The following is a 13,516-nucleotide window of genomic DNA, read 5'->3' on the forward strand; positions in this document are numbered from 1 at the left end:
AACTCTGCAGATTCTCTAAGGTGTAATGATATTTAGAGGTGACAGTAAAAGCTTTACAATTTCACAAAGTGTTATACAGAGAAACCATGCACAAGGAAGGGTGAACTCTTTTAAAGAGCTAGAAGGAACATAATGAACTTTTTTTTTCTCTACACTTTGATCAAACAAAAATAGCTAGTTGAGATTTTGGTCACAAACCCAAGATACTGTTAAAATATACCTATTAAACTGACAAATAAATCCTACATACTATTTATGGATGTTCAGTAAGTACTTTCATAGAATATACATTAAGTAGGAATGAAAAAACATTCAGATGGACTCCTGTGCAGTAGATATTTTAGCTCTATTTTGAATGAAAAATGTATTGACACATTTAGGAATGTGGCTAAATTCCTTGCATTATTTTTCCTTTAAAGTGTTCATAAAGCCCGTTTTCACCAGGATATTAGTAACAGAGGTCATAGTACAAGTAGTAGCAGCAGCAGTAGCAGCAGGAATAATAGTAGTAGTAGCAGTAGTAGTAATACTAGTAGTAGTAGTAGTAGTAGCAGCAGCAGTAGTATTTAGGTAGTGTTTTTAAAAATAAACATTACTTATAATATACTTATGAAATAGATTATAACTGAGAAATCTTCTGTTACACAGGTAAGAAAAATTATGTCATGGTGAAATTTAAGATGAATATAGCATTTTATAAAGTTCTGACTTTATATAAAGTTTCACCAGGAACTCTGAAATTTTATGATAGTAAAATATATCAGCATGGCTTACTAGCAGATCTCAAGACATATTAAAATACAGTAATTAAGGCAGTTGATAGTAAATAAGTTAAGTAATTAAGTTGTGCTGATGGAAGGGGAGACAATCAGACCATTAGAACAGAGTAAAGAGTCTATAAGTCGACTCACAAATATAAGCACACGACTCATGACAAAGAGGCAATACAAAGTAGTAGAGAAAGAATATTATCAATGATTAATACTGATCTGATAGGATATCTATATAAGAACAAAGTAATTCTTGGTCTCTTATTACATGAATGATTATTTCTAAACCATGGATCCAAATGTGAAAGGCAAAACACAGTCAAGAATCTAGAAAATACATAGAATATCTTCATCACTTTGAATAGATAAAGATTTCTTAAAAGGGGCTTAAAAAGCCCTTAATCATAATAAAAAAGAGATACAGAAATGGATCTACATTAAAAATTTTTTTTACAAATAGTTTATTGTCAAATTGGTTTCCATATAACACCCAGTGCTCATCCCCACAAGTGCCCTCCTCCATGCCCATCTTCCCCCTCCCCCCCCACATCCATCAGTTCTCAGTTTGTTTCTCAGCATTNGACTTTTGGGCCCACTTCTGACTTTTTAAATCGGGGCACCTGGATGGCTCAGTCAGTTAAGTGTCCAACTTCAGCTCTGGTCATGATCTTGCGGTTAGAGAGTTTGAGCCCCACATTGGGCTCTGTGTTGGCAGCTCAGAGCCTGAAGCCTGCTTTGGATTCTGTGTCTCCCTCTCTCTGCCCCACCGCTGCTCGCACTGTGTCTTTGTCTCTCTCAAAAATGAATAAGCATTAAACTTTTTAAATTTTAAAACAAAATATACCACTGAGAGTAAAAAAGCAAGCCACAAAACAGGCAAAAACATTTGTAATATATATAAATGGCAAAGGGCCTAAATACAGAAGAAATGAAATCATCTAAAACTTAATATAAAAATACAAACAACTTGGAGCACCTGGATGGTCAATCAGTTAAGCATCAGATTTATTATCAGCTCAGGTAATGATATTTTATTTGTGGGATCAAGACCTATGTGGGGCTCTGGGTTGATAGTACACATGGAACGTGCTTGGGATTGATTCTCTCTCTCCTTCTGCCCATCACTCACATTCATTCATTCATTCATTCTCTCTCCCTCTCTCTCTCTCAAAATAAACATTAAAAATTACAAACAACTCAATTTAAAAATGGGAAATATACACTTCACAAAATATGATACCCAAATAGGAAAGGGTTCTCATTCTCATCAATCATCAGAGAAATTCAAATTTACCACCATCAGATGCCTTTTGACACCAGCAGAAAAGTTAAAAGAATTGACAGTAACCACTGTTGCTAAGGATATGGAGCAACTGGAACTTATATATTTCTTTTGGAAATGTAGGTTGGTTCAACTATTTTGGAGAACTACTTAGCACTTTCTACTAAAACTAAACACACATATAATCAATAACATACCAATTCCACTCCTATATACATTATTTTTTTTCCTTTTTGTTTTTCCTATGTACATTCTAACTAAATGCATACACTGCTGTTCTGAAAGACATGTTAGAGAATATGTATAGCACCATTAACAATGGCTCAAAGTGGAAACACACCAATTATACACTACAGCATGCATGAATTTTGCAAACATAATGTTGTTCAAAAATTCCTGTATATGTTAGTTCAAGACACGAAAAATCTTATAATACTTGAAGTCAGACACTTGGTTACCTCTGAAAGAAGAGACAAATATGACTATGGTAATACTTTATTTCTTAGCCTGTGTGGCAGTTCCATGGTGTGTCTACTTAGTGACAATTCATAAATTTCTGTATTTTTGATATCTGCACTTTGCAGCAAGTTACACTTCAATTAAAAATTTATTAAATAAAAATATGCACTGGGGCGCCTGGGTGGCTTAGTCCGTTAAGCGTCCGACTTTCGCTTAGGTCATGATCTCACGGTTAGTGGGTTCAAGCCCCGCGTCAGGCTCTGTGCTGACTGCCAGCTCAGAGCCTGGAGCCTGTTTCAGTCTGTGACTCCCTCTCTCTCTGACCCTCCCCTGCTCACGCTGTCTCTCTCTCTCCTAGAAATAAAAAAAAAAAAAAATATGCATATAAGAAGTAAATGAATTATCTTAAAACTGGAATATAACATAAATTATACCCAGCATAATTCAACCTCCCTTCAAGAAAAGTGGGAAATTAAAAAGTAGCAAAAATACAGTGAAAGTGAAATATCAGTATCATGGTACTTATGATACTCCCTCAATATGGCACAGCCACAGAGTGCCTATGTGGCTCAGCCAGTTAAGGGTCCGACTTTGGCTCAGGTCATGATCTCACAGTTCATAGGTTTGAGCCCTGACAGCTCAGAGCCTGGAGCCTGCTTCAAATTCTGTGTCTCCTTTTCTCTCTGATGCTCCCCCACTCATGCTCTGTCTCTCTGTCTCTCAGAAATAAAGAAACATGAACAAAAAATTTTTTTTAATATGGCACAGCTGCACCTCTCCTTCCTAAACATAGCAAATATCATTCATTGTCAGGAATTTTTTTTTTCTGCTAAGTCTAAACATGGCAACTGAGTTCTTCTCAATACTACAAAGCAGACAGACTTTAGCAATTGTTGTACATAAGTGTAAGTCTGACATCCTAATCTATAGGAGAATTTAAGATTTACTAAATAGGATAGCCATTCTTAAAAAATTAGATGGTTACAGGAGAGAATTCATAATATTGTAAAATGTCACTTTTAGCAAATACAAGGGAGAGATATTCAGACCAAACAGCTCAAGTCTCCTCAATACGAGAATCTTCCTCTTAAAACATTATCCAAAAACTTATTTTAGTTTCTCTTGTTGGTACTGCTGCTGCTTTAGCGTTTTGTTTGCTTGCAGTTTCAATATCCAAAAACCAGTACAGCTGACTTTAGTTTAGTAATTTAGATTACTAATACCTTTATGCACCCAAGTTTTTCTGGTTTGCTTAATAGAAAATAGATGGTTTATTGTTTGTTTGTTTCACTGTTATTTTGTTATAATTCCACTTTAAGATAAACTTTTTGAACTGAAAAAAGCTCTCAAGTGATTTTACCACAAATGACAAAATCTGAATATATGCTCCAGAAAAAGCTGTTCTTTCACTATGGTGACATGCAATGTTCATGGTATCTAATACAGAGTCAGAATCTAATCTACATAAATAAACAGTAAAAGACAAACCTTCAACAGTATATCCAGTTAGAATAGTATTCAATATCTGCCAAATGAGCTTGCAATATATCCATTTGTCCATGTACTTTCTCATAAAAATCTAACAAATATCTGAGTATTCTTAAGTTCAACCACACTTAATGATACAGAGTAATAGTTAAGAGGTACTGATGCCTAGAGAAAACCCTTGCTTTAGGAAAAGAAACAGGCAAAAAGTGCTCTAATCCATTGTGCTGGTTTAGTGAAATTTTGCAAAATTTTGACTATTTTTATGACATTTGTTCTAAAAGTAACAAAAGCAGCTCATCTAAAAAGCTGATAAATATTTCTTTTTTTAAAATACTATAGACAGCTTCATTCTATTTTTAAAATTTTTTTAATGTTTATTTTTGAAAGAGAGAGAGACAGAGCATGAGCAGGAGAGGGGCAAAGAGAGAGAGGGAGACACAGAATCTGAAGCAGGCTCCAGACTCTGAGCTGTCAGGACAGAGCCCGATGCAAGGCTCGAACCCATGAACCATGAGATCATGATCTGAGCTGAAGTCAGACGCTTAACTGACTGAGCCACCCAGGTGCCCTGATAAATATTTCTTAATGAGCCTTTTTGTTTCAAACTGATATTTCTAATTAAAATAGAACAGGGACATCTTGTTTATAAGGATATGGGCTCAGAATCCACTCATTTTCTTTAAATTCTCAGAAGAATTCTAGTGCCATAGCCCAAATGCCTTAGGGTAAATTCTATGACTCACTGAAGGAACAATTCAGAAAATGCTAAAATTATAAAAATGTTTTTCCCTTAAAAGAGCAACTGAACCTGGCACTGTTGGTAGAATTACATAGGATGATTTCTCCCGGGCTTTAGGAACAGCTCTGCCCACAAACGTTTGGGCCTGTAAATTAAGTACAACTTTCTCATTCCTGTTTATGTTCACTTCCAGCAGTACCCATTTACCATTGGTATATTGACCCACCAAAACTTGCTTTACATTTGAATGTAAAAAATATTTACTCAACACTCTACAGTTATGTTTGCAGAAGTTGTTTGGCATATACCATATATGTGGAGATTACAAAGGAGCACATATTCCTCAAACAACTTATAATATCTTAGAGCTGGCTACGACAGGATGTCAAGAGAGAAGCCAGACAAGACTTGAAAGGCTAACGGGACTCATATGACCTACTTCAATGGCTGGGGAGAGCTTGAGATGTAAGGTAGTACTTCAAATAAGCTCTGATCAAGTATTCCTTGCTATTTATTTCTCACAAAATTCCTTGTGGGGATTATTTCTGCTATATAAAAGGACCACAAAATCTCTGTGGTTTCCAACAACAAGTATTTATTTCTCATTCATGACTTGTGTTCACTGCAGGTCAGCTTTATCTCTGCTCCAGGTTCAGAAAGTGTTCTCCCTGGACATAGGCTGATGGAGCAGTTGTGAATGAAGCATTGCCTGTCCTTGAGGCAAAGGGAAGAAAGAACACTGTGAGTCATGCACTGGCTCTGAAACCTCTGCTAGGAAGTGGCTCATCACTTGTACTGGGATTTCATTTGCTACTGCTCATTATAGGGCAATGCCTAAGTCAAACAGGGCAGGGCTATGTAAACCTCCTCTAGAAGGGGTCCACAGAGGGAAACACTGAATACAGAGAGAAGTACACCAATCTTCCACATTAAGTCAAAGTAATCCATACTGTTAATTTGTACAAGGTAGAGGAAAGGAATTATTTTAGTCAATTCTATTACATAAGCAAGCAAAGACAGGAATGATAGTTATTGGGCACCTCCCAGGCTAAGTGCTTTACATAATTACTACATAGAATCATGTCAACACAGTCAGATGGCATCGGTATCAGCATCAGCTCTTTGATTTTACAGAGGAAAAAATAACTGTGCTAAGGAATGATGATGTTATAAAGGCCATAAATGTCAGACTGCAAGTGAATGTGATTCTTTTAACCAGGTATACAAAGAACCATGCTCATCTTACAAAAATATTTATTGAGAACTCATTTATGGGGCACCTGGGTGGCTCAGTCAGTTAAGCATCTGACTACAGCTCAGGTCATGATCTCATGGTTCTTGAGTTTGAGCTCCACACCAGGCTCTGTGCTGACAGCTTGGAGCTGGACCCTGCTTCAGATTCTGGGTCGGCCTCACTCTCTGCCCTATTTGTACTGTCTCTCTCTCTCTCTCTCTCTCTCTCTCTCTCTCAAAAAAATAAAATAAAACATTTTTTAAAAATTAAAAAAAGTCATTTATATGTGAGAGGAATCATGTAAACATAGCCCCTTTAGGGTTGACAATCACAGGCCCATTTAGCGCACGCATACGATACTAGATTACAGAATAGGGGTCCCCGGTGGTTCCATCAGTTAAACATCCCACTGCTGATTTGGGTTCAGGTCATGATTTCATGGTTCCTGAGTTCCATGTCTGGCTCTGTGCTGACAGAGCAGAGCCTGCTTGGGATTCTAACTCTCCTTCTCTCTTAGTAACCCCCCCCACCATAAATAAACTTTTAAAAAAAGGATTACAGAATAAAACATAAATATAATACCCAAGTCAATGGGAAAATATTTATAGTCTACAAAATAAGGTAAGTATTTATGAAATTTATGCATATATAATAATAATAGGAAAAACAGAAAAAATCTATTCAAGGTATCACTACCTTTAATCACTGTATCATTAGAGTGGAATCAAATGTAGGTGGAATCNATAAGTATTTATGAAATTTATGCATATATAATAATAGGAAAAACAGAAAAAATCTATTCAAGGTATCACTACCTTTAATCACTGTATCATTAGAGTGGAATCAAATGTAGGTGGAATCTATAAGAAAATGAATATGGTTTCTTAATATTTTTAATTAGTTCAACAAAAGGAAAAAGTAGCATTTGTATCCTCAACTTTCCTTGTTCTGAGAATCAAAAAAAAAAACCAAAAAACAAAAAAAACAAAAACCAAAACCAGAAACAACCAAGGCATTTTTATAATCATGTGCAGGTAAATCCTCAAAATCAAGTTGGTAATTAATTATTAGGCATGTAAATCTCTACTTTTACAAAAATAAATACATTTACTTTTTAACTATAATTCTCCATTGGTAATGCTGAACATCAACAAACAAATTTTCACTTTATTCTCTAGTTTCTCCCATCTCCATGCTTTTTGTATACATAGTTCAGTCAGTGTCCTCAGCCTCACTTATCCCCACAAAGCCACATATCTGGTTATACTTTTAACATTCACTACATATTTAGCCATAGCCTGAGAAGTCTGACTCTTTCATCTTCTAGAACCATGGTTTTTAAACTTTAGTTTCACAAGTATTACCTAAGGTACTTGTAAGAAGAAAAAATGAAAAAAAGATTTCCTCAGTTCCTTCCCCATTCTGACTCAAGCTATTCAATATTGAGAGAGGTCTAGGAATCAGCTGTTTAAATAAGCCCCAGGGTGGGTGAATTTGATGAACTTCCCAGGCCACAAGAGGAAAGCTGACTCTCCACTGCCCCTCCATTCTAATACCACATTTTGATGGCTATTTCCAAAGATGTTTTATAGCAAATCTTACTATCTCAGGCTAGAATTTATTTTCATCTGACACGGTAGGAGTAAATCACTGAAACCTCTTCTGAATTGTGCATTTTGGGTTACTGTGACCCAAGAAGTGGTGAGAATGTGCATATTCAAGGTGAATTTTCAGACTCAAGAAAAAATAGAGCTTGTGCTTACTGATTATGACAAATATCAGCTGGTGGAAAAGCAAGAAAAATACCATGGAAGGAAATTCAGCACAATGTAAATAAGCTCACCTTGTAATGAAAAATTCTGATTTGTTCAATATATAATATGAAAGTTTGACACAATTTTTACTCAGAAAAGTAAAAATTGCTATAATGATCCTGACAGGCATATTTTCAAAACAAACAACAATTTGGCCTACACCATTAACACATGGATAAGGAGTGGAGAACTTCCTAATCACATCTCTTTACGTGCTCAACCTCAAGCCAAGCTTGGCCACTACTGATGGTCCCCTGAACCTGTCTGGGTTCCATGTGCTTTCTCCCTCTGTTACTTCCCAAGTGTTCCCTCACCTCAGCATGTTTCAATCACCACTAAAACCCAGTTCCAATGCTACCTACCCATTATATCATCCACATCCCTCAAGCCAGCAATAACCAATTCTTCCAACTTCCTCTGCTACTTTCTGTCTGATCTGACATAATTCATCAGTTTTACTTTCATTATAATTATCTTAACTCACAGATACTGATTTTTACTAGAAAACCAGAAACAAGGATTTATTGATCTTTATATTACCTAGCGTGCCTACTACAGGCAAATATTCCAGTGTTTAGAAAAAAACAGATTAGTGAAGAAAGGATATTAAAATATTTCCATTACCAGAAGCTTCTCTAACTAGACATAAAAGATGTAGAAGAAACCCTTAAGAAAATATCTTAATAAAAATAAATAACTATTTGAATTGTTTTAAATCAAATTATCTCAAGCTCAACACTATTGACATTTTAGAGCAAATAATTCTCTGTCTTAAGGTGATGGCTTGTGCACTGGAAGATTATCAGCAAGTGCATCTGGCCTCTATTCATGGGGTACCAGTCACAGCTCCTCTTTCAGCTGTGACAACCAAATACGTCCTCAACATATTGTCAAATGACCCCTAGGGGGACAAAATCACCCCTGGTTAAGAAGGGTATTTTAGGTATTAACTGTTTTCTAGGACTAAATAAGAAAAAGCCATGGGTTTACTTGTTACTCAAAGATAATGCAGAAAAAGTCCAAGCTATCATAGAAACACTCTAGTGGGAAAGATATCAGTGACACAGAAAAGATTATTTAATATGCAGTCTCATAGTTACAGAGAAAGTGAGGGAAATGACAGAAATCTTGAGATGAGCAACTGTATTATTTTCAATAGGAGAAAAAAAGGTAGATAGTGAAAATCTGTGTCTGAGAATCTTGTCCCTGAGAAAAACAAGTTGTTGAAATATTCCCTTAAATTGTCAGAATTTAGTAAGAAATAAGTAATCACTCAGATTAAACATGGGTCCACTGAGGTCAGATTGTGCTATACTGACTTCATTTCCTTTTATGACCATATAAATAAATTGTAAAATACTGAACTTATTTTCCAAGAAATTTGATAAAAACTGGATTTGTACCCTTTTAAGTTCTGGTTTTAGAACCAGAACTAAATGATCATCTATTTAGAAGTCTTTCTTCAAGAAAAGGTATGCAGATAAACTGATAAACTAGGAGACCTTCTATCACTAAGATTGTTTAACTAAAGACAGCACACCATTCTCAGGTCACAGCTTCTTTTGTCACTAGTGAAACTCATGAGGAAGAGGTCTTGGTAGAGCAGTCTGAGGATGATAGGGGAGTGGAAACTCACTCAGCAAAAGCATACAACATGGATATCTGAAAGCAGAGATGCAGATCCACCACTTAATTGTAAGTTTCAAGAGAACAAAAATTGCGCTGCTTTAGCTCTTGATTTATCTGGCACATAGTAGGTGCTCAATAATTATTAAGGAGGAATGAATGTCACAGATCTAATTTAACTCTACTTATTCACAAAGGTAAGATGGTGGCCTTCACTCAGAGGAGCCAGAAGGTTAAACTACACTTATTCTTTCATTGTACATTTGAAACCTATTAGACAAGGTGAGAAAGAGTGCTTGGCTGCTGCTTTTTTTTTTTTTGAAATTACCTGTATATGAGCAAAACCATTATCCTCTAAAGATGCTAGCCTTGTGCTCATTTGTAATATATACAAATGAGTATATATTATACACAATTTATCCCTTCCATTCATGCTACCACCTCAGTGTGGCAAGTACAGCTGATTGTCTTTCCTTCTTTGACACAGAAGAGAGGAAGACTCTAGGACAGACATCCATAACTAACCATGCAGTCTGTTAGCACTCTCTGAGGGTCATGTCCTCACATTTCCAGGCCAGAGGAAGGAGGCGGGGAGCCGAGTATGACAATCAATATCAAAATTACAGTTCCATGATAAGAAATGCTGTCAACGTGGTAATGACTTGTTTAAACATTTATTAAATCACTTCACAACAAATAGTAACACATGAAGTGTTATCTTCACATTTCACAGCGACATCACTTCTAAGCAGGAAAAAAATGCTAGCCAAACTGTTTTAAAATCCTCATCGAGATATTATTTAGTTAATATTGAGGGGTTTAATTATTCTTGTTTGTTCACAACGTCTTTAAAAACAAATTTGGCAACCAATGCAAGCATATATATACTATTATTGCTGAGAAAATAAAAGTCTAATATATGAAAATTCAATATCGGAATATCCACAACAAAATAATGTTCACATTCCCTATGTACTTTTCAGTCCTTCTATATTTCAGTTTGACTTACTGTGATCATGGATTATAACAAAGTTATTACTGATGACACAACTGTCATTTAAAATTTATAAAAATCATGTGCATTTAATGTTCAATCAGATATTTCTCCTTTCATCATTTTAAAAAATTTTACTCCAGAGAAAAGAAACAAAGGAATGAATTTTTTAAAAAACACACTTATTGGTCACCCCCCAAATACTCCCATTCTGATATATATATATGTACATATATATGTGTATATGCATACACACACACACACACACACTTCTTTAGAACATGTCAAAGAAAGTTAATGATAATGTAACATTTTTATGTCTGTTTGTTACCTGTGTCACTTATTTTTTTATTGATTGGCATACAGGTAAAGCTGTCAAAACAAAGAAGCCATGTAGTTCAAAGGTTTAAGGACATCAAGTTCTGAAAGATAGTTCAAGGCTAGTGTGGCAGCTCCACAAAGCTAAAGACCCTAAATCCTTCTTTAAAGTCACTTTAAAACCCACTAGAGTGTTGCCTGTCTGTAGTCGAAGGTGGCTTACCACCAGGTCTACCGTGTCCTCATTCCAGCATGGAGAAGCTGTGTTGGGTGGGGAAGTAGTATAAAACAGAATATGCCCTTCCTTTAAAGGCACTATTCAGAAGTTGTTCACATCACAACCCTTTGGGCAGACCTTGGTCACTTAGTCACTCTAAAATGCAAGAGAAATTGGAAAATGTTGACCTCATTTTTAGTAGCCATGTGCCCAGCTATAATTTGTAAGTTCAATTACAAAGGAAGGTGGAGAGATAGATACTGGGGACATCTACGAGGCTCTGACAGAGTTTGAACTATTTTTACGTATTTGACCCAAGTTCAGTCTTACTGTTACTACAGGAAGCAGAAAATACTTTGATTAGTCAAAACACCTGATCCCAAACATGGTAAAACAGCCTATCCTGGAAGACACTATTGAACAGGTATTTGCTTTAATTTTCTGACAGATTTTTCTCAGAGTGGCACATTCTGGACACAAGTCCAAGAAGTTCTGACTGAAAAGAGTCTGTGTGCCACAGAAGCCTGTATGTGACCACCATTCATGCTACAGAGAAATGAGAGCAAGTTATGAAAGCAGGCATGATTTTATGCTGAAGTTAATTCAACAGGAAAGACCTTCCTCTCCTTTGCCGGATAGAGCACAGATCAGTGAGAGTGAGAAAAACCCACCTCTTCCTTTGGACTCTATGATAGGCTGAAGCTCATGTAACTCACTAGTGGCAGATGAGATGACATCTACATACTGATTCCCAGTTTGGTGCTTTTTCCACTGCATCAAAGTGTCTCTAACGTGGCAACCTGTATCAATAAAATTTCAATGACAATGCTCAAGTTATATCGATATCTTAACAATCCAGGGGCAGGAGTTGGCAATGGGAGAGTGAAAATACAGTAAACTAGTAAAGATTTTTATTCACCACAAAGCCCTTAGACTTCGCAGTATAACCTCCCTGAGGACAGGAGTCTTGTGTGTTTTGTCTACTGCTATCCCTATCATATAGTAGACACTAAATGACATTTGTAAACTTCATGAACAGATTAGACTTATGCAACTTCCAGGCTCTACCTCAAGCTTGACCTCTGCAAACCCTGCTCTTACAGCTGTTCTTAGAGCAGCTCTCTTGGAGCTGGAGGTAGTAATGTGCAAGAGCTTCAGGCCTTGTGCTGGCCTCTCAGTTCACCAGTAGCCAGGGTACAGCCATGCCCACTTCTCCACAGGAGCAGCATACAGCAATTGAGTCATAAACATATACCATTAGTTCAGAGTTCCTCTTCAGGAAACATTTTTCTTGTACTGTCAAAAGATGTTTTATTTTCTCTGCTGCCTCCCCTGACTCCCTATCTTTTCCACTTCTCTTTGAGCGTCATAATTAACCTGGTCCTTCCTTCTCACTTAACCACATCCAAATGATTTTAAAAATAGAAAATTTCCTCGAAATAATGAGTAACTCCACAATGCGAAACTCTCTAAGTAATTCAGCAGTCCCTGATCATACACCGTATCCTAACTATCCAACTGTAAAAAATCCCAATTCACCAGAGAAGTTTGTGATGAACTAGAAAAAGCAAGTTGTAAAAGTACTGTGGAGCTATCTCTACACAGGAAAGAAAATGAAAGAGAAAGGGCAAATAGAAAAAGACAAGAACTGTGCATTGCCTGGCTGCTATAATAATAATAACTCAAAACTGTTGAGTATTTTGCATTTTACACAATCATATGGTAAATAAAATTAAACTGATGTCCAGTATTATTAAGTGGGTTGTTCAATATTATATAACTGATACAACCTGGAACAGAGAACCGATAAAAGCCTTTTGAGTCTAAATGCTATACTCTTTTCAATACATTATGCTGATTTTTAAAAGATTAACATAAATTCTGAAACTGAGATCATAAAAAAAAGTCTTACATCTTCTGGGAAGTCAGTGGATCGAAAGAATAAAACAGGGTTTTTAAACCATGGTAATATAGCCTAATAATTTACCTTGGTCCCTCAGGATGTTTTGTTACAAGTTATTTATTAATAATAATAAGATGCGATATGTTCGCAGTGACTGATTTTTCTATAACTTAGGAGTAAATATACCTATCACACACAGTCACTCGATACAATACACTTCTTTAGGGTGGATACAAAATCTTTGCAGTAATAACTACCACTACCAGGCCAGCATCTGCACAAAACTCCACCTCTACCAATGACATTGCACCTCAAAGGGGGGGACAATATTTTTGCATGTGTCATGTAAGAACCTTCTGGTTCAAAATAACGAGTCTGGGGTTACAATTTTATTGTCATTCTTTTTAACTGACCACAATGCAAATTTGTGCCACTCGATCAGATGTAGGACCAATGAAGATCTCACCTTGGAAGAGATATGGGGCTATTACTAGAAAAGAAATGAAAAATAATCATAGTTGTATACAAATGCCAGCATATTGCCTTTAGTGAGGTCCATTATTATGACTAAAGGAGTCTGGAAAACTGGGAAACAATTTAAAGAAGAGGGCTCGCCTTCCATTAGCCAGAAAGAATGAGATTTCTCTGAGATCTTCTATGCATACATCATGG

Source organism: Crocuta crocuta, unplaced genomic scaffold, assembly GCF_008692635.1.
Source record: "Crocuta crocuta isolate KB4526 unplaced genomic scaffold, BGI_CrCroc_1.0 scaffold196, whole genome shotgun sequence".
Taxonomy (NCBI): Eukaryota; Metazoa; Chordata; class Mammalia; order Carnivora; family Hyaenidae; genus Crocuta; species Crocuta crocuta.